The following is a 22,638-nucleotide window of genomic DNA, read 5'->3' as shown; positions in this document are numbered from 1 at the left end:
TAATATCTTTCTAATGAGTATTTGTCTCTGAATAATCTCTCAAACTCACTCTATGTCATTATCTCTTTAGTTATTCCTTTTACATTCTTCAAATCCTCCCATCATATATGTTATTTTCCTTTCAAACTATAGGTAGTCACTTTTTCTTTCATGTTTTTGAAATAATATGGATTCTAAAATTTTCTTCATGCCAAGAAACCATGCTTCTGCATATTCAAACTTCTTCATCTCTCCAACAAATGTAAGTGGTTTGGATTTCTTAGATTCTTCAGGAATATAGTCCCTTTCTCTTCTTCTCTAATGATGGTAATGATGAGAATGGTGATGATATATTGTAGTAGCATAGATAGAATGCCTATCATAGTGATTCCCATGAGTGCTGGTTTTTCTTTCTATTGTGCTCAATAGTGCTTCTCCTCTCACAGTTTCCTCACTTTCACCTCTATGCCTCTTCCTAGACCTGCCACCATCTGCCCCATTTGTTTTCTCTTCTGACCCCAAAGTGTGTCTTTTTCCTCTATGATTAGTTCCCTACTCATGTTTCCTTTGTATCTGCAACTCTGAGAGGCTTTACAACATGACTACATTCACCTCCCTTAATTTTTCTTGAGCCTTGATCAACTTTTCATTATCTGCTTTGTAGCTTTGGATCTTATCCTTCAGGCTTATCAAGGTATCCATCCAATCAAGAGAATTTGTCCCTCTCCCTTTGTTAGGGTCCTGTTGTGGCCACCAACAACCCCCCTGTAGTCAAGTTATTTAGTTAGTAGTATCTAAACCCTTCTCATGCATTTAGAGAAGGGTCCAGAAATTTATCAAAAACTTGTCCTCAGAACATGCACTTTTGCACCCTCAAAGGAGGTTTTGGTGAATGAATGGATCAAGATTTGTTGATGTTTGCATTTGATATCTACTACTGATGTTGCACTTCTGTACTCTTAGTAGATGTTAGAGCAAAGAGAGATAAATCATTGTTGCTTGAAGCTTATGAGTAGGACTAGTCATAAATGGTACTTTTATCTCTTGACCATTTCTACTTATATGTTAAAGTGATATACAGTTTTTAGTTGTTTATATGTTATTGCATGAATGCTTGAGTTACCATTTGGCACTTTTGTACGGTGGTAGCTATTTATTTATGTTTAATGTATGAATAGCTGATTATGAAATATGTTGTTCACAACTGTTTTGCCTAACTTTTTATGCGAAATAGTTCATCTTAATTGATTTCCTTTCTTATAATCGCTGAATGATCGTTATTACCATTTGTTATTTGAAATCTCTTTAGATCGCATAATAAAAGAGTTACATCTCGGGTTAGCATAGATTAGATGTGCTATTTTTATTAGATTACAATAGCATAGAATTAGATTAAAGTTTGAATTAGAATAGCTTAGATAGTTACTGTTAGATCAACAACATCTAATTCTACACACACACACACCCATAGATTGGATGTAGTGCTTTTATAAATATTAATCATGGTACACATTATCACTTTAGCTGGAATGGGGGCACTGGGTTGAACAGTCGAGAAAATTCCTTGCCCATATGGGGCATCTTATTTTGTGCTTGTAGGCTTGATATCAGGATGTTGGAGGTGTTTGGAGATTCTCAGGTGGTGGTGGTGTGGGATTTAAGAAAACATCTTTCTATCTACCACTATTAATTAATTGGATGATGAGAATTAGGGTGATTGTTGATCTTTTTCTAGAAGGTGACTTTTACACATGTTCATAAAGAATTGAATGGAGTCATTGACATGCAATCAAAGGAGGGACTTAAGCATCCTTTTGGTGAGATTAATTACACATTCTTTGCAAACAACATTCTCAAGTAGATATGTAAATTTAACTTTACATGATATTGCATATTGGTGGATGATTCTTGGTGATAAGAACTTCTTTGAAGGTAGTCATCTAGATTTGCATTTTTGAACTCTATTTATTGCTATTATACATCTGCCATGGTAGACATTCAAGGGAATATTACAAAGATGTATATTGAGTATGTTTCCAACAGGTTGCACTTGGGTATTGTTTATAATATGCCTTGGGACTGCATATAGAATATTGAAGTAAATTTATTAATTTTTTCTTAAAATATAACATGTTATTTCTATGGGGGTATATGTATCACATGGAATACATGTATACTTGATATTTTTCTTTGTTTTGCGTAATTTGGCATTATCTAAAAACATCAATATGATGTGAGTTTGTTATTTATTTATCGCTGATGAAAAGTGACCAATAAAAGGAGCTTCTTCGTTAGGCTACAAAAAAATGGTAAACAATTGTCCATTTTTCATTTCATTAACCATTTTTGAATATTTTATGAATTCCATTCTACATAAAAGATTATTGACAAATATCCAACAGTGCCAAGGAACTCTATACCAATGTTGTAAGAACACACATCAACTCTATGTTGATTTTGGTCCCTAAGAGTGACACATCATCCTCTTCACTCTCACTCCCTCCTCCTCCCAAATGGTTTTGGGTCATTCACCCCCACCCCCTGCTCCTCCTCATGTAACAACAATCCCCATCCTCCACTCATACATGATGCCAATGTTATCTAAAGAAAAAATATCCATATAATTGGGTATCTCAAGTTACATTACCCACGACTTGATATTTTGATAGACATAAAACATTTCATTTACCCCTACCCCCTACTACTCCTCCTTGTGTAACCCACTCAAATTCCTTGTTCATAACAAGGTTCCCCACCCTCCACTCATACATGGAGTCAATTTTATCCAAGGAAAAAAGTCCACATTAGTGGGTCTCTCAAGTCACATCACTCAGAACTAGATATTGTGATAGACATAAATCATATCATTAGAGCAGTACTATTCTATTATGAAAGAGGGTGATCATAAATTTAATGATTCTCAAATGTCATAAGAAATGTTAGAAATCAATCCCCTCTCCACAAAATTTTATTTGATGGTGAAGAAAACAATTGTTTGGGCTCCTAAAAGTAATGGCAGATGATGCTAAACTCTTTTGTTCTCAATCCCTAATCTCTCTAGAGAATATCCATCTTAACTATGGATCTATCAAATATTTTGACATGCAAATCTTTCTTCAAATTTTGCACTTAAAAATGAGGTTTACACCTCAAAATATTTGATCCCTCTTAGCACTTGATAAATCCAAAATTAAATTGGATCTTGAATTATATAATATATATTTATAAATATAATATATTTTACATATTTATGTATATAATATACATAAATACATAATATAAATTTGATTAATTTCACACTTTTAATAATAAAATAAACATTATCCCACTTAACCACAATAACAACCAAATGAAACTCCAACTTATAACTCCAAATCACAACTGGAAATTAAGAATTGCCCCAAATAAATAAATAAAACACAATCCTAAATGTTATACATAATTTTTTCATAAATCATTTTTATTTTATCTTTTTTTTTTTTTCATATATGATTGTTTAATGCACCCTCTTTATTGCACACCTTTTTTTGTTTTTTCCGTTGAAACAATGTAATAATAAAATAATTATTCACCACATAAACAACTAACTAATAGCTAAATATAAATATAAAATTAAATACCTACAAATATGAAAAGTATAATATATCAATACTAAAAATTACAAATAAAAATACCTTGCCGACATAAAACCACTAAAAACCTAAAAGTTGTATTACAAGAAGTAAAATCTTTACTAGGGATGGTCTTAACCAAGGGTTTTCATGTTCTCCACCAATGGCATGGTAAGGTTTATGTTACATTGAACACATTTACCGCTTGGTTGACTACCAACACAACGGTGGTCACATGAGGTTTGACACCTAGTTGGATTCCTTACCACGTCGTGGAATTTACATCAGTTGTCGATTTCAACGATCAAGATTGTATCTTGGTAAAGGACAAATGGGATGATTCGAGTGAGGATTAGGGATAATCCCATGGATTGTGCATCCGCCTTTCGCGGTGAAACAGAGCTATGTGTTCCTGAATGAAACCCTTTCGCGGTGAAACAGAGCTATGTGTTCCTGAATGAAACCCTAATGTTTTACAGTCTCTCCCTGGAGGAATGTCTGCAATATTTAGCAGTGAAATTAGTCAACTAATTTGTCAAATTATATTGCGCTATAGGAGGTCAGGCTTCAAATTTGTCACAGGTAATTTATTGAAAGAGAAAATTCCATTCATATTTCAAGTTTTCAACTTGGGTATTTATGGCACTCAAATATTAATTTCTCTTCAATTTTTCTTACTTTTCTTCGATTGTGTGCTTGGAAAGGTTTACCATCTCTATTTTGGTCACGAGGGTTTTTCCTTTTTTTTGGAGTTGGCTATTCCAGAGCTAAAACTCACCCCAGCTGCACCAAAAAGACTGGATGGCAAGACTTCTGAGGTAATATTCTCTCTTGGAGACTGTCCATATATATACATATCATTTTTTTTTATATATTTCTCAGGGTTTTATTCTCATTTTCTCAGAGATCCTTAGTCGATTAAACTTATCTTTTTGGATAGGTTTAACTGTACGAAAGTGGTGGCCCTCCTCTATATCCTCCAAGGTATGTTCGAAACCATAGCATACCACACAATCTGTTCATTCATTCACCTATGTACAATAGGGATACTATTAACGTCCATTCGAATTCCTCACAGGTACATCTAAAATGGTGTCAAGTTGGCCATAACTCGCTGGAGGATTTTCTTTCGAGGGCTATAAACTTTAGTTATTTATCGTTGTCTCCTTGAACCTTCGAATTATAATCCACATTGCAGAAATATCCTTTGTTGCACAGCTCATGGAAAGATACATAAAGGTAGTATTTGAGTGCAACATGTAATTGAAATGGTTTCTTTGATATTTACCAAAATTTATTGAATGATAAAATAATTCCAATCTCTTGAGGTGAAAAATAGATAAAATTTTCAAACAGACTTTTCCTAGTGCTCACTATTGAAATATGAATCAAGTAGGAAAGAAATACACTCCACTGTCAAGATGCTGAGCAAAGTAGTGAATAGACATTGATAGTATCCACTCATTCCCTAAAGAGAGACAATTAGAAAATAAGTAATCAAATCACCTTAAGGAATAATAATAATCTAAATTTCAATACGTAATTGTAGTAATTCTTCTTGCCCTCAATATAATATTGCTGGTATTTTGTATATAAAATGCAGATGGGGTTCTAACATAAGAAATATTATCATTCTTGCAGTCATTTAACTGCAACTATTATATTGTTTGAACCCATCTACTATTATTTTGAGCTTATCTGTGTAAATTTTCAGTTGCAGCAAGAGGCAATGATGCGTTTATGGTTGTTTGCAGTATAGGATGTTTATTTAGTTAATACCATATACAACATAGGATTATCATCTATCTAACGGCATTATGGGGCTACAATAATATTACTCTTTCTGAGACATCGACTCTAAACCAAACTACACTTTTCCGCTAAAAGATGGAGATTGAGAACATTCATATGAATATCTTTATTTGTTTATTAATATGACAAGATGCTTCTCGTTAACAATATGTAGCAAGCATGTCCTCCCATTCTGGGAGTATAGTGTAGTTGGTGTATAACACTCTAGAAAAGCCCATTAGGCTAAGAAGCTACAAATCGGTGTATCTATTCAATTTCCCAGGCCCTCCACCGTGCCTTATCACATTGTTAAGAATTCATAGTAAGATGAAGGAAGACAACAACCTTCAACATCCAAAGCATATAATCAATGTTCAGAAATAGAATAAAAAATCGTGGGACTCCAGAAAAAAACATAGATGACTTGAAAAAGAACAGTAAAAAGGGTAACATAGCAACCTTCTTGGATTTATATTCGTAGTTATATTCATTCTAGAGAAATATTAAACTTGGATGAGGCTTCATTAAAATAAAAGATTTTTCCATTTCGAGAAAATGGCATGTATTAACCTTCATAGAAAATACATCTTCCATCTTGTAAAGTGGGGATTTGTTGGTAAAGGATGGTCACATTGCTTGCCACAACTCACACATATATCAGCCAATCAGAATGCCACAACTCACACGTTTATCAGCCAATCAGAATGTCCCAATTTTTTTGGGACTTTAAGTCAAAGGATGCAAACAGTGCCATTTGAATATAAGCCAAAACTAGATCATCTAAATACTACCAATATAAGCATACTCCATTTTATTTGTTTGGCCGAATATACTCTGTAAACAAATTTTTGCAGCTCTATTCCTATGACATCCTTTAACAAGTTGCCTACTCATATGATAGGATGCGATGACAAGCATGCCCACTGGTTCACATATAACATTAAAAAATGGTCCCCTAAGCTCCTTGAAATTCTCTACCATATTGAAATAAAAATAATATGTACAACCATATTCTGAAATTTGGAAATTTAAAGGGAGAGAAACAATTGGGTAGCTCTAAAAAAGTAATTCCAAAAATTATATGGAAAAGAGGATTCACATTGGTTCAAATTCTTCGGTAGCTATAATTTATTATTGAGAAATCTTACGAAACATACACGATAAATTTTTTTTCCAAATTTTAAAAAGTGAAATATACAATTAGATTTCTAACAAAACAGTGCATAAATCTTGATAACAATGTGAACATTTCCATCAAATACCATTTTGGACGTCATCATCAATCTCTTGAACTGCTTGTAGATTTCCAACCTCAAAATATATAGGAGTATGAATATTATTTGTATAAAATTTTAAGCTAACGATTTTACCCTCTAGGAATTTACACGGTAATTTCCTCATAACACCAAAGGACACCACTCAAAAACAGATCAAATATCAATACACGAGTATTGTTGACGTGGTTAAAACCCTCAAAGAGGAAAACAATCCACGGCCTGAGCCAACGCGACCACTTCAGGCAATTTATTAATAAAAGAATGAAAATTTACATAAGCTTCTCTCATGAACGGTTACCCTGCAAATGACCCTCCATGCTCTTTAAATAAAGATCATGGACCAATTGGGTGTTAAGCCACGAATCAAGTGTCAGTAATACCGAGGAGAGAATGAACCGTCGAATCACTACATATCGTGACCATTGGATTGTAAGTTACAAAAGTACATAGTAAAGAAACACACTTTACCTAACTCTACACTAGACCAAATTATACTTAACTATTTCTTATGTGTCAAAATACCCTAACATCCCCCCTTAAGAACAACTTGGGATAGGATTGAAGGATGTAAAAATATGACACAATATGAGAAGGAATGAAGCATTAGAGCCTATCCCCCCTTAGTGACAACTTCCTAAACTCCAACCATAGATCGAAGTTTAGTAAACTTCGCCTATTTGAGAGCCTTTGTAAATATGTTTGCAACTTGATCATCTATTGAACAATATTGCACTTCAAGAACATGGTCGTGAATGAGCTTTTTGATGAAGTGCATGTGTATTTCAATGTGTTTGTTGCGCTGATGTTGGATTGGATCTTTGCATAGTTGAATGGCACTTTGATTATCACACCAAAGTGTAGTCGGATGTTGTTGCTGAAAGCCAAACTCTGGCAGGATCTAACAAAGCCACAGGGCTTCCTTACTAGCTTCTACGGCACCACGATCCTCTGCTTCTGTTGAAGAAACAGAAATGACATTTTGTTTCTTGCAAGCCCATGTAATAGGTCCTGAACCAAGAGTGAACACATAGCCTACAGTAGACTTCTGATCATTGGAGTCACCGACCCAATTAGAATTAGTGAAACCAACCAATAAAGGAGATGCTTCTGCACTGTAATGAATCCCAAACTGAAGTGTACCTCAAACATAACAAAGTATTCTTTTCGCTGCTTTCTAATGACTTTCATGTGGGTTTTTCATAAACCGAGCAATAAGGCCAAAATCAAAGGAAAGGTTAGGATGAGTATGGGTCAGATACAAAAGTTTTCCTACAAGTTGATGGTACAAGGTAGCATCAACTTCAGGGGAAGTACAAGTGACTGAAAGTTTGGCTCAAGACTGAAAGAGAGAAGGGGTTGGCTTACAGTCTTCCATGTGAAAATGGTGTAGAAGATCACATGCATACTTGGACTAGGAAAGGGAAATACCTTCCTTGGATTGCAAGACTTGAAGACCAAGAAAATAATACAAGTGTCCTAAGTCTGTCATTTCAAACTTATTTTTAAGGGTGGACTTCACATGGTTTATAAGGTTGGGATCACTACTAGTAAGGATAAGATCATCAACATAAAGAACAAGAATGATAAAATATTTTCCCACTTTCTTGGTGTAGACAGTATTGTCAGAATGACACCTAGAAAATCCAGTTTCTAAAAGAAAGCTATCCATATTGGCATACCAAGCCCGAGGGGCTTGCTTGAGACCATAAAGGGATTTATTAAGCCAACATACAAGGCTGGAGTCTATTTGTATAAATCCAGTAGGTTGTTCCATATATATTTCTTCATGCAAGTCCCCATGCAAGAAGGCAGATTTAACATCCATCTGATGGACTTCCCATTTGAATGAGGCAGTAAGGGAAAGAACAAGGCGGATAGAGTTCATTTTGGAAACAGGGGAGAAGGTTTTGTTATAGTCAATGCCTTCAACTTATGAAAAACCCTTAGCCACAAGACGATATTTATGTTTATCATCTTTTCCATTTGGTCCATACTTGGTTCTGTAAACCCATTTGCATCTAACAAGTTTTCGTCCCTTTGGTAGAGGAACAAGATCCCATGTGTCATTTGCCAATAATGAATGATATTATTCATTCATAGTTGTGTCCTAATCTGGACGACCTAAAGCTTTTGCAAAGGTGTCAGGATCATAATTCGCTAACGCTTGAGCCAGTAATGAAGAGGCTCTATCAAAGTGAGAACGTGTGTGTCGCTAATCTGTAGGATCGCAAGCAAGAGCGCCTACTGCATCCTGAGTAGCACAGACCCATTTTGGAAGCTGAAGAGCTGAAGGAGGATCCTTAGAAGGCGGGGGAGGATTGTCATCCTCACTTTCATCATATGAAGAAGAAATATTTTCAAAAGTAGAAGAGATAGAGAGAGGTGGCACATCTGTCGAAATAGGCTCATAGGCCGATATATTTTCAGCAAACTTTACATCTCTTCTAATGATAACATTTTTGGACTTAAGTGGAATAAGTCTATATATCCTTTAACATCTTCAGAATATCAAAAAAAAATACATTTTTCACTCTTAGGTTCTAAAGTTTTATGTTTCTCATCTGGAATATGGGCCCATGCTTCACGTCCAAAAACACGAAAGTGACTTACATTTGGTTTAATTGAGCTCCATGCCTCTTCTGGAGTGATATTCTTTAAAACCTTAGTAGGAGTGCGATTTATTGTGTAGTTTGCACCGTTAATTGCTTCTGCCCAAAAATTAAGACTAAGTCCTATAAATTGAAGCATACAATTAACCATTTCCTTTAAGGTGCGATTCTTCCTTTAAGCTACACCATTTTATTGTGGAGTATATGGAACAGTATGTTGCATTTGAATTCCATTCCAATGCATTTAATGAATTTGTTGCTAACATATTCTCTGCCATTATCAGATCTTAGCTTAAGAATTTGATGTCCAGATTGTTTTTCAACAAAGGCATTAAAGGCCAAGAACATGTTAAATAATTCACTCTTGAGTTTTAAGAAGTATACCCAAGTGCGTTTGGAGAAATCATCAATGAAAGTTAAAAAATACTTGTAGCCATAGAATGAAACAACTGGAAGTGGACCACATAAATCACTATGCATAAGCTGTAAATGGGATCAGGTGTGCCAAGAGTCACATTTTTCAAAACTATCCCGACGATGTTTTCCGAGTACACATCCAGAACAAACACCATCTCTGCAAGATACCATTGGAAGACCTGTCACCATATTTTCTTTACATAGATTCTTAAGGCAGCGATAGTTTAAGTGACCAAATCACTCATGCCAAAGTTTGCTCACTTCATCATTATTAGCAACAAATACCGATGGAAGATTTGATGACCCAAAATTGTTAAACTTATACAACCTTTTAGAATCATTAGCAATTCCAGTAGCTAAAATCTGTCTAGGATCTCTTAGGTCCTTAATTACAACATCCTGAGGTGAAAATTCAATGATTTTACCTTCACCTGAATGAGTTATCTGATATACAGATTGAAGGTTGCAGGATAAGGTTGGAACACATAATACATCATTAAATTGACCATTGTCTATATGAATAGTTCCAGTCCCTACAACACTAAGAGGTATATCATCACCGACATATATATTTTTGGTGTTACAATCATTTAAAGAAGAAAACATGGCTTTATTTTTGGCCATGTTATAAGAAGCTCTAGAATCAATGAGCCACTCATGAGAATTAGAAGAAGAAGATACATTTAGTGCATATCCAGTCTGAGATGTTTGACAACCACATGCAGAAAGTGTTATTCTTGAAGATGAAGTTGAAGTTGAAGAATGCTCCAAATGGATGTTATGCTTCTTCATTTCTACTTCCAAGGCTTCCATCTTCTTAAAGAATTTGGATTCTAAGTGGTCATCTCGATTACAAAAGTGGAAATGTATATCAGTCTTCTTCCCTTTGTTTTTATTTGCCTTATTATTTTGTTGAAATGATTTTTCATTTTGAAGCTAAAATTACTTAGGACCCTTGTTTGCTTTAGGACCATTCTTTCTAGGATACAACTTCTTAAGATTCTTTGAATTTGGTTGCTGTTGGGCAGCTAAGGATTTCGTAGAAGTGTTTTGAAGATTAAGAAGACCAAAATGTAAGATTTTTTCTTGTTCTCTTACTAAAGAATCACAAAAGGCATCAAAGGAAGGGGACTTGTAGTCTTGTCCTTGAGAAATGAAGGCTTCTCTTGTAGAATGGAAGGTAGAAACAAACACAGAGTAGGCTAGTCCCAACTTAGTAAGAATGGAATAAATAAGGTTACCATCTTCTTTCTTAACCTTAACACCTTTCAAGAGAAGTCTAAGGGTCTTGAACTCGGACAAAAAATCTTCAATGGAAGAAAAATTATTGGGGTCCAATGTAAGAAACTCATTTTTTAGTTGATGGGTTCTAAGTTCATTTTTAATTCCAAAAACTTTAGTGATCTATTTCATTGCTTCATTAGGAGTATCAAGCTCTGCGATATGGAATCTAAGGTCTAGAGAAATAGACATCCTTATCAACCCACTTGCTTGATCTTGCCTATTTTCCTATTTGGCTGCATTATCTTCATCTTTTGGTTTGGTTTCTTGGTGTGAGGCTATTTTGTAAAGACCATTACTTCTAAGTAAATCCATAATGTATAACCACCATTGAGAGTAGTTGGTGCTATCAAGAATAACTTGGCATGGAATTTCCATTTTAATAGAAACTGAAGCTATAGATTCTAAAACTAAGCGTTCAAATGGAAAGATCTCAAAAAATTAGGCCGATTAAAAAAAACGACTCTGAAAACGGCTTCCGGATGAAGAAGTCATGGCTTTTTGAAGAAAAGTTGTTGAAGAAGCCGACAAAGTGAGAGAATGTGCGGAAATGAATGATAATGTTATATTTAAAAAAAAAATCTGCCTCCTTTCCAAACTTAATCTAATTAGCTCAAAAAAAATAAAGACTTGAACTCAAGACCTCTATTCTCATAAAGTAGCTTTGGACCAAATGAGCTAGATTAAAAGGCTAGTAATTTTTGGAAAAGAGGAAGGGTTTTTATTTATTTTTTTAATTTTTTTTTAGTCATCGAAGCTTTGGGCTGCATACTTACTTGAGAAAGCTCTTTTTTGCCTAAAAAACAAAAAACACAAAACCCAACACGGACATACAAAAAATCAAAAACCTTACTGCTTGAAGTTAGCTTTAGCTGGAAACTAAATATTTTCCTCAATGTTTCTGATTTTCCAAGATCACACCAAGGCGTGGCAAAAAAGAGCATACGCATGAGAAAAATCCTTCCTTTCTATTTTTGATTTTCCAAGATCGCACAGAGTTGGAGGGCAAAGAGCATACATAGAAATGAAAGGTATAGATCTGGTAACAAAGAAAACAAACAACTAAATAAACCAAAATAAACAGAGAGAAAATAACTAAAAACTACAAATAAACATTGTATACCTCTAGATCTTAAAAATGACGTAGCTAGGGCTACCAGAAACCTTTTCTCATGAAACCAAAGGGGTTCCTGATTGGAACAGATGCTCCTAACACAATAGAGCAGTCCTCTTGGCCCAAAAGAAGTCAGAAATAGTAGATCTAGGAAACAACCGTCAAATGCAGTTCTACTGGCTTCAGATTTGGATCACCAACGGATGCAGCCCTCAACTTGGCTCTAATACCATTTAGGAATATACAGAGTAAGTTCCTCAGATAGAGCACCAAAGGACACCACTCACAAACAGATCATAGATCAATACACCAATATTGTTGACATGGTTAAAACCATCAAAGAGGGAAACAATCCACGACCTAAGCCAACGCAGCCACTTAAGGTAATTTATTAATAAAAGAATGAAAATTTACATAAGCTTCTCTCATGAACGGTTACCCTACAAATGACCCTCCATGCCTTTTAAATAGAGATCATGGACCAATCGGGTGTTAAGCCATAGATCAAGTGATGGTAATACTGAGGAGAGAATGAACCATCGGATCACTACATATCATGATCGTCGGATTGTAAGTTACAAAAGTACATAGTAAAGAAACACACTTTACCTAACTCTACACTAGAACAAGTTATACTTAACTATTTCCTATGTGTCGAAATATCCTAACAAATGAATGTCCAAAAGGTAGGTCAATGGGGCTAAAAATGTTGTTGTAATGTCAGTACATAATGAGGGTGTAGGGCATGGGAACAACATTAAAAGTAGAATAGTGATGACGTCTAAAATCAAATGGCCAATTAGATACTAACTTGAACATGCCTAGCTAAAGAAAAGTGGAAAAGGCAAAATTTATTATGAGGATATTATTGAACAAAATTTCTTCTTAAACCAAAGTATTTGTAAAAAGAAATATACCATTTAGAAGAATCAAAGCTTGTATCCCTTTCATAATTGGAAACAATTTATATCTCTGTTATATTTATGACTATAATTATTGTTGTGTAAGTCACTAAATTTTAAGTTAAGAACTTGTGGTAAGAGGATATTAAAAACACTTCTAATTTGATAAAATAATGATACGAAGACTACAAATATTACGATATTATTGTTGCCTTTAGTTTGGTTTCTTACAAAAGATTGTTGAGATGTTTGAAAATTTAATTTGGTTTGCCATATGTGGCTCTTTTTTTTTAGTAGTTTCTAGCTCTTAGGGATTGCTTCTTGTGGAGGCTTCCTTCAATGGAATATGGCATTGTTTAAGATTCAATTGGTGTTTTTATTTTTTTATGTTATATTCTTTTGCTTCAACTTATAATTCAAGAAAAGGTCCTTCCTAATATAGTAGTTGAGATTGAAAAATTATCGGAGGTGTCTTTCATGCTTTGATAATAAATTTTCTAATTTATGAGATGACAATATCTCCTATTACTATAGTTTATTTTTTATCTCCTAGTTTTTTTATTGTTACTAATGCTTCCAAATCTTTTTTGATCTTAGCAATTCCATGGGAGATGGGGAAAATAAAAGAAAATTGTGACAACCTTCAACACCTCTTCATCTAGATCAATTTCAAAGGTCCATCTATTCAAGTAGAATCCCTTAAAACCTAGAAACTAGGGCCGAGATATAAAGATAAAATTCCCATCTCACTTATACTGAAAATGGAGAGGGATGAAGCCCTTACTACAGAGGGAATATTGTTGTATGCTTTAAAGGTGGGAGGTGCATTGATTCTAGATACAATTTTCCAATGTCTTTTGATTTAGCCAAGTCCCCATAAACTTTCCAATCAAAGTTTGTTCATCAAGCTAAAGAGATTTCTCTTCTTGGCTCTCTGAGTGGGATTTCCAACTTTGGAATTCCTTTTATCTTCACAAATTTTGTAGCCTTGGACTATTTCCTGGAGTTATTGGAAATGGGAGTGAATGGGCATTTGAATGATTCCACTACCATATCCATTTTTAGGGTTGCAATAGTCATTGTGATTCCTTTGTTTCATTTGAATCTTCTAGCATACTACTAGAAATCACTCTTCCTTGTTATTGGGGATGCTTTCAAACAAATAGAATTGTGTTGAGCACGAATGTGTCAGAATTCTACTCCTTCTGAGAAGGACAAAGGAGTCGTGTTGGCAGGCGTAAACCTTAACAATGATTAGACATTCTCCTTCAAAGCCTCAACTTTCCCTAAACAACTTGGATATACCATTCAATTTTGTTACTCATAAAAAAAAGGATTTAGTTTCATTAAACTCGCATTGAAGAGAGAGGAAATATTGTGGAAAATCAGGTTTCAATTATGGTTGTAAATACATTTCTTGTATTTGATGACCAATGTAAATTGTTGCAAGAAATAAATCCAATTGAAAAGATGTCTTTGTTTCACCTTGGAATGGATTTTAAGTAATTACAAAGGCTTATGTTATAAAAGGCTAATTGCCTCTTGTCCCAATAATCTGTGTACTTATTCACTGTTTGGACTATAGGATGCAATTCTTTGTCATCCATTGGCTATTTTGTCATTGTGTCAACTAAAGTTTATGAGTAGTAGGTTATTGGTATCCATTATTTCAACAATAATTCGATGATTTCTCTTTGGTTATAAATGGAAACGAGGCGGTTGATAGACCTGGAACTCATGCATTACAAATTATCTGTCGTAGGAATTCAAATTCCCCAAAGAAATAGTCCAATGAAATGCTCTGCCTCCATCTATTGATGCAGCAAAAGGCATTGCATCATAAGAAAAGTCTAGGATTATTGTTTTTATATGATTTTCTAATCCCACAAATCCTCTTAGCTTCAAGTTCTTGTGGCCTAGACTAACCTATTTAGAATGACACTCACTTTTCCTAGGTCCATGTAGAGTTCATATTGTTAATTTATAGGCCATGATAAGCATATAATGCACTCATAGAAAAATTATGCAACCTTAGGTAACTTTAAGGCTTGATATCTATTATATTGTTATTTTTTTTATAATAGCTATAAAGTCATCAGATATCTAACAAAAGCATATCCATGATATGCATAACATAAATATTTGTCGGATATCCAATGAGAATTCCTCCATTGGATAGCCTCATTAAATGTTGAATATTTGACGCAAGATTTCATCAGATATTTGGAAAAATTTCATTGTATTATATGGCATTCCTTGCTGGAAATTTGATGGAATAGTTTGTCACATATATGACGCACTTCCAACAAACATGCATTGGATATTCGATGATTATGTGTCAAGAATTTCGACAAGGACATCTAACGAAGGGGTGTCATATATCTGATGAAAACATGTTAAATGGATTATTTAACAAAATTACACAGACGAAATTGGGATGCATGTCTCGTCAGAGTGTCTACATAATTTCATTCAAAAACCAATGGACATCCATCTTATTTCAATGCATTAGGAAGTAGTGAGCTTAAGTTTCTACGAGAGGGTCCAAACATAGTGCACACTACATTTTATTTTCTCACAAATAAAACATTACATGGTAAAAGAAATCTACCGTGTGCAACAAATCTACCATGTGCTAGATTTGTTTCTAGTATAACTGCAAAAATTGCAAGCTCAAACAAATCTAGAAACAAAATTGTTTGATTTGTTTCTAGCACAAACACAAGTATTGTAGGGTAAAGCAAAAGCACAAATAAAAGAATTTTAGATTAAAACAAATCTAGAAAAACAAAATCATTATAGGGCTAGAAACATTTAGTACATGCTTGATTTGTTTTTAGCACAAAAGAAACATTTCAGGGTAAAAAAAACTAGCTCATGCTAGGTTTGTTTCCAACACAAACACCAACATTGCAATGTAAAACAATCATGTGCTATATTCCATTACAAGGTAAAACACATCTAAGGCAAACTAGATTTGTTTCCAGCACAAACATAAGCATTTCAAAGTAAAACAAATGTAACACATGTTATATTTTCTTTTAGCACAAAAGGAAGCATTGCAAGGTAAAATCAATCTAGGGCATGCTAGAATTTTTTGTAGCACAATCACAAGAATTTCAGGTTAAAGAAAACCTAGTGTGTGTTATATTTGTTTTTAGCACAAATAAAAGCATTGTAGGGTAAAATAATTCTAGCACGCACTAGATTTATTTTTAGTAAAAACATAAGCATTGCTGGGTAAAACAAATCTAGCACTCGCTAGATTTGTTTCTAGAAGAAACACAAGCATTGTATGGTAAAAAAAATCTAATGCATGTTAGGTTTGTTTTTAGTACAAACACCAAGATTGAAAAGTAAAATATATCTAGCATGTGCTATATTTCCTTCTAGCATAAACATAAGCATTGCAAGGTAAAACAAATTTTAGTAAAAACGTAGCACAATCACAAGCATTTCACGTTAAAGAAAACCTAGTGTTTAGATTTTCATTTCGTACAAATAAAAGCATCACAAGGTAAAACAAATCTAGCATGCAATATATTTGTTTTTAGTACAAACACAAGCATCGTAGGGTAAAACGAATCTAGCAGCCTAGATTTGTTTCTAGCCAAAACACAGCATTGTAGGATAAAACAAATCTAGTTTAAGGAAAAACATAGGAGCATTGTCGGGTAAAACAAAATCACAAACATAAGCATTGTGGGGAAAAACATCTTATGCATGTTATATTTGTTTCTAGTACAAACACCAACATTACAAAGTAAAATAAATTTAACACGTGTTATGCTTCCGTCTAGCATAAACATAAGCATTGCAAGGTAAAACAAATTTTAGTAAAAACCCAAGCAAAAACACAAACACAAGCATTACAAGGTAATACATATCTAGCGTCCACTATATTTGTTTTTAGCACAAAAACAAGAATTGCAAGGTAAAATAAATCTAGTGCAAATTAAATTTGTTTATAACACAATAAAAAACATTGCAAGTTAAAACAAAGCTAGTGTGCACTAGATTTGTTTTTAGCACAAAAAAAATAATTGCAAGCTAAAACAAATTTAGTGTGCATTAGATTCTTTTATCACAAACACAAGCATGGAAGGGTCAAAACAAATAAATCTAGCTCATGCTAAATTTTCTTCTAGCGTAGACAAAAGCATTGTAGGGTAAAACAAATCTATTGTAAGGAAAATCACAAAAAAAACATTACAGGGTAAAAAGAAATCTAATGTTATTTGTTTTTAACACGAACAAAAACATTGCATGGTAAAACTCACGAACAAAAAAATTGCAGGGTAAAACAAATATAGCACACTACATTATTATTATTATTATTATTTATTTATTCTTTTTTTGGCACAAGCACAAATAATGTAGGGTAAAACAAAAGTGTAAACACAAGAATTGTAGGGTGAAAGAAATATAATGCATGATAGATGTGTTTATAGTCCAAACAAAATAATTACAAGGTGTAACATATCTAGTGTGTGTAACATATCTAACGGGTGCTAGATTTGTTTCTAACACAAACACCAACATTTCAAAATCAATAAAAAAACTAACACACGTTAAACTTTGTTTCTAACACAGACATAGGAATTGCAAGGTAAAACAACATGCAATGTGGTTTTGTTTGTGCAAGAAGGAAATCTAGCACGCTATGTTTGTGCAAGGAAATCTAGCACAAATATAATGTGTGTTAGAGTTTATTTTGCCATGTAAAATTTTATTACTCTTGTTTATTTTATTACAAATATAATGATAAATGAATGATAGTATTTATAATTCATATTTTTTGAATATTAAAAATTTTGGTAATACTTTTTTAATTTTATTTTCAGAAATCATGGAATATGAAGCCAAAGAAAATTCAAAGGAAGCATCTAGCGAAGAAAAAAAGTTTAGGAAATTTACTTCCAAAATATGCTTTAAATTGTATGGCATTATCAAAATTAGTTTGGCCAGGCATTATGGGAAAAAATGAATTTTGATTAATAAAGTTTGAGGTACCATTTTCTTATAGTGAACTTGCATATGGTTTAAAATTCCTTGTTGTTATGAATGTGCGAAATGTGATGTTATAAAAGACGATTTCAAATTATCTTTTAACATGAGATTTTTTTTTAATTCATTTGAAATTTATCAAATATTTTTATACAAATGCTTTCATATTCTATGGGGCAAGTGAGATTCCAAACACATCCTGACTTATTATTGTAGCCTTTATTATTTTGACTTTAGTTGTTCGTGATACCAATATATTAGTAGAAATTATATATATATATATATATTAATATATTGTGTCAATGACATTTATTAGTTGAATGGTTTAATATGTTTATATCACTTTTTTTTTAATTTATAGTTTTTTTTTTTAATTTATAGAAATTTTAAAAATGGCCAATGTTGTATCTAAAAATTATTAGAAAATTGGTTGTTTACTTGATTTGGACCATTGCAATTATTTTTTAATTGTGGTTTACCTTGTCATTAGAACTCTTAAAAACTTGATTTTAAGGATGGTTCATTGTGTTTTTATAACTTATTTTGTTTTACAAAAGTTTAAAAAAATATATTAGGATGTATGTAGCATTGACCATGGAAGTAGATATTGCACTAACATAACCACCAAAATTAATTAAGGATACACTTTTGAAAATAATATATAATTAATTAAAATGTTTGAAATTTAGAAAATGTATTGGGTTTTATGTGAAAATTAAAATATAATTAGTTTTTTTTTGTAAGCTTCGTAGGACTACATCTTCATCATGTCCAAATTCTCACCCTGATCTAGGGGATAACACAGATTTGAACCCAAGACTGTGGTTCGGTGAAACTTCATTTCCATGGCCATTGCCAATTGAGCTACCCAAGCCGAAAAGATATAATTAGTTTTCTTACTTGAATTGATCCATTGTAATTATATTTTTTGATTTCCATTAAATAAATAATTCTAGCTTTTAAATTCAACCATTTAAATGGTGGGTCAATCTATTCATGTAATGGTTGTTTCATACAAATTAAATAAGCATATTAGGTTCTGTGTATAAACTATACATATCATTAATTTCCATTGTAACAATGTTTCTTGATTGTCATTAACTCATAAAATTCGCTTTGTTATAAATGGAAAAAAATATAATATATAATAAAAACATTTTTTTAATGTTTTGAAGTGTTATGTTTTGATATTCTTAAGTAATGAAGAGTTGAAGTGGATATATGTTAATGTCATATATGTGGTTGTAGTGTAGATTCATATGAGAATTAATGCAAGTTGAAATATGTTGTTGATCTTTGAAATAGAAGAAGTATTATTCCAATCACACATTGGACATGAAAGAACTTTCCATATTCAAAGAGAACTAGTTTGGTGATAGCTCCTATCTTTTAGTCCTTCTCAGTCATAAGTATTAAAATATTGCTTAAAAAATCAAGATGTTCCAATATGGGCATTAGATGTCATTGACAAGTACATATGACAAGTACTTGAAAAATAAAATGTTGAGATAGGGGACTTTAAATTAATATGGAGTAGGTCTCGTTTCCATTTGCAAACAAAAGTGAAAGCATGGAAAATAATACAATTCCATGAGATAATATTGATTGATGTGTGATCCCAATATGGAGATAAATATGAAGAATCAAATGTATTACTAATATATATGTCAAAGCATCCTTCTCAGTGCACGAGATATTGGTCAAACCACATCTTAATAAAATCCTATATAGGACAAGAGCAGGATACTTGGATTATGTAGGTTTTATTTCCATTTCTTAAGTCATTCATTGTATCAAAGAGAAATGTGAGTACATTTGAATGTTCAATAGAACATGTACTTCATTTTAATGGATGAAGACAATTTTTTTAATAAATTTGCTCACAAGAGCATTCCAATTTTTCAATGTAACTTGGACATAGTTTTTTGTGAATTAATTTGTATGATTTTTTATTTGTTTTGAAATATATGGGAATTGAAAATTATACTAATATACATTATTATTATTATTTATAATCATTTTTTCATTGAATTTGTTGTACAAAGGATTTATTTTTCTAAAGCGTGTCTATCTTAATTTGCATTCTTAAATGAATTATTTGTCATTGAAATCATCTTATATGATCAAATGAGGCAAAAAAATATTTTTATTGATTATATCTACTTATATTTATTAATAGTCATATATAAATGTGAAATGCAATTTTTTAAATATAGTTCAAAGTAAATAAAGTTAGAACTCTTACTAAATTTTTTTATAGATAAGTTAGTTGATAAATACTACATGGACTATTCAGGCTAATAGGAAATTGGGCATAGGTAATGGGCCATAGGTGAATGATTTAAACTTTTTGTATTATAAGATATTCAATTTGCCAATTCGCAATTTTTGGTAAATTTGTATATACTTAAACAATTAATTTTGTAATTGCAATCATATCATTTTGGAAATCAACAAGGCACAAAATGATTGTTTGACTTTAATTGTCTATAAAATGCATTAATATGAGTGTATAAATGTGATATAATATTTTTAAAATCAAACTCCATTGTAAATAATTTTTCATTTCTTAAAAAAACATGTAATTAATCAATTATAACTACTGAGAGGAGTTTTAAGATTTCACTAAGCCTGTATCATAGATGATTTATGTATTTTAACTTTTCGAATTGTAAGGAATTTCATTTTATTGTTCAATGATAAATTTTTATAAATTTGTATTTTTAAATAAAACAAAATTATATCATATGATCCAGCAAGGCACAAGGTTATGTTATCAAAATTTAGTTATTTGTATTGATTAATATGAGTGTATTGATGTGATATAATAGCCATAAACTATGAATCATTCATTTCTTCCAAAAACAAATACTATAATTTCTTGATAATAAGTGTCAAGTAGACTATTTAGACTAGTGGGAGATGGGACATAGATTAGTGAATTCAAACTCTTTAAATTTGAAGGAATTTGATTTTCAATCCATCTATTTCTAACCTACATGTGCTAATAAATCAATTATTTTTGTATGCAATCATCTCATGTAAGTCAATAAATTAGGAAACCTTTTATTGACTTTCATTTCCTATCATGTGGTTTAATAAGAGTGTATAAATGTGACATCGTTGTTTTTTAGATCAAATTCAATGTAAAACAGAATGTTTTTTAGAATAAAACATTGAATAATCAATTTATAATGAATGTTAAGTGGACTATTTACTAAGCCTCGAGGGTTAGCTCAAGTGGTCTAGAGCCATATGTGGAGTTGTTCGATATTGTTGCTAGTTGTTGTTGATTGCAGGTTCGAATCTCTTTGATTCCCTTATGATGAGGTCCCATAATCAAGGTCGATGATTTACCCAGTGTACCATCAACAAAATGTGGGGAAGTACTTTGGGGTTTCACATGCTTTCATTCCATGTAAAAAAGAAAAAGTGGACTATTCAGGGTTATTCAAGAGATGGGTCATAAATGGACGTCTTTAAATAGTTTGCATCATATGACATTTTATTTTCCCATCCACATTAACAATTTGTAAAGTTCAATTCTTAAATAAATTATTTCTAATGGAAATAATGTTATATAAGTCAACAACACATTAACCTATTTATTAAATTCTATTATTTATACGCATTGATACAAGTTTATGAATGTATTGTACTTTTGAAATTATGTAAGATCTTCATGTAAGTAAAGATATATTTTTAAAAACAAAATAGAATTAATTGATAATGGGTTTTATGTGTTCTATTTTAATTTCAATCCATTACTTTTTATAACTATGTATTACTAAATCAATTACTTATATATGCAATCATATCATGCAAGTCAATTAGCGAGGAAACCATTTATTGACTTTATATGCTTATCATGTGGTTTGATATGAATGCATAAGTGTGAGATTGTTTTTTTTGAAATAAAACTCCATGTAAAAGAAAATGATTTTCCTAAGAAAACGTGGAATAAGTAATTAATAACGAGATTCAAGTGGACTATTTACATTCATTCAAGAGATGAGGCATAAATGGATGTCTTCAAACATTTTTCCCCATAATGTGACATTTGATTTTCCAATCCATAATAACTTTATGTAAATTTTAACTTTTAAATAATTTATTTGTAGTTATTGTTGGCTTGAGGGGGCCTAACCCAGGTTCACCGTTAATTAGCCAAACAAATCCCTACACTATTGGCCCTTTCAGCATCAGACCGCAAAGCGTGGACCAAAGTCTCACCCAAAGCAGTATGGGGGAATGCTATAACTAAGTTTATGCACCCTGAGATGGTTGTGATGTTATTTGATTCCCTCTATCCCTGCCTTAGAGCAAATCACTTCGCTCTAGGGCTTACAAGATGAGCCCTCTATTCTGTCCTTCAATACCTCCGCAAAAGGGTACGATTGACCTTCGCGCAACCATAGCCTCCTGCTCAGCTACTTTTGCACTGCTATGGCAGTGTGCCGTGTAGATTCCCCAATTAATCTAAGTGATTTTCTTATCTTATCAAACAATTATAGTTAACCCCACGTAAACAGATAACCGTAATTGCGTTCAGTTATCTAATATAATTGCATTCATTCATGCATCATATAAGCGTAATAAAGGACATTCAGACATAGCATATCTAGATGCAACAACAGACCAAAGACACTG

General features: G+C 32.4%; 1 long non-coding RNA gene across 1 annotated transcript; it reads left to right on the top strand.

Moving 5' to 3' along the window:
* The first annotated feature begins 3,978 nt into the window (after positions 1-3,978).
* On the top strand, positions 3,979-4,841 carry LOC149169506 (uncharacterized). Its single transcript, XR_016259391.1, has 4 exons — positions 3,979-4,172; positions 4,295-4,408; positions 4,531-4,574; positions 4,669-4,841. It is a non-coding gene; the product is annotated as an uncharacterized LOC149169506 (long non-coding RNA).
* The last annotated feature ends 17,797 nt before the right edge of the window (positions 4,842-22,638 follow it).

The sequence above is a fragment of the Pinus tabuliformis genome, chromosome 4_2 (genome assembly GCF_031772625.1).
Source record: "Pinus tabuliformis cultivar Carrire ecotype Pingquan chromosome 4_2, CPIR1, whole genome shotgun sequence".
Lineage (NCBI taxonomy): Eukaryota > Viridiplantae > Streptophyta > Pinopsida > Pinales > Pinaceae > Pinus > Pinus tabuliformis.
Note: the sequence above shows the minus strand (reverse complement) of the source record. Positions and strands in the feature narration are given on the sequence as shown.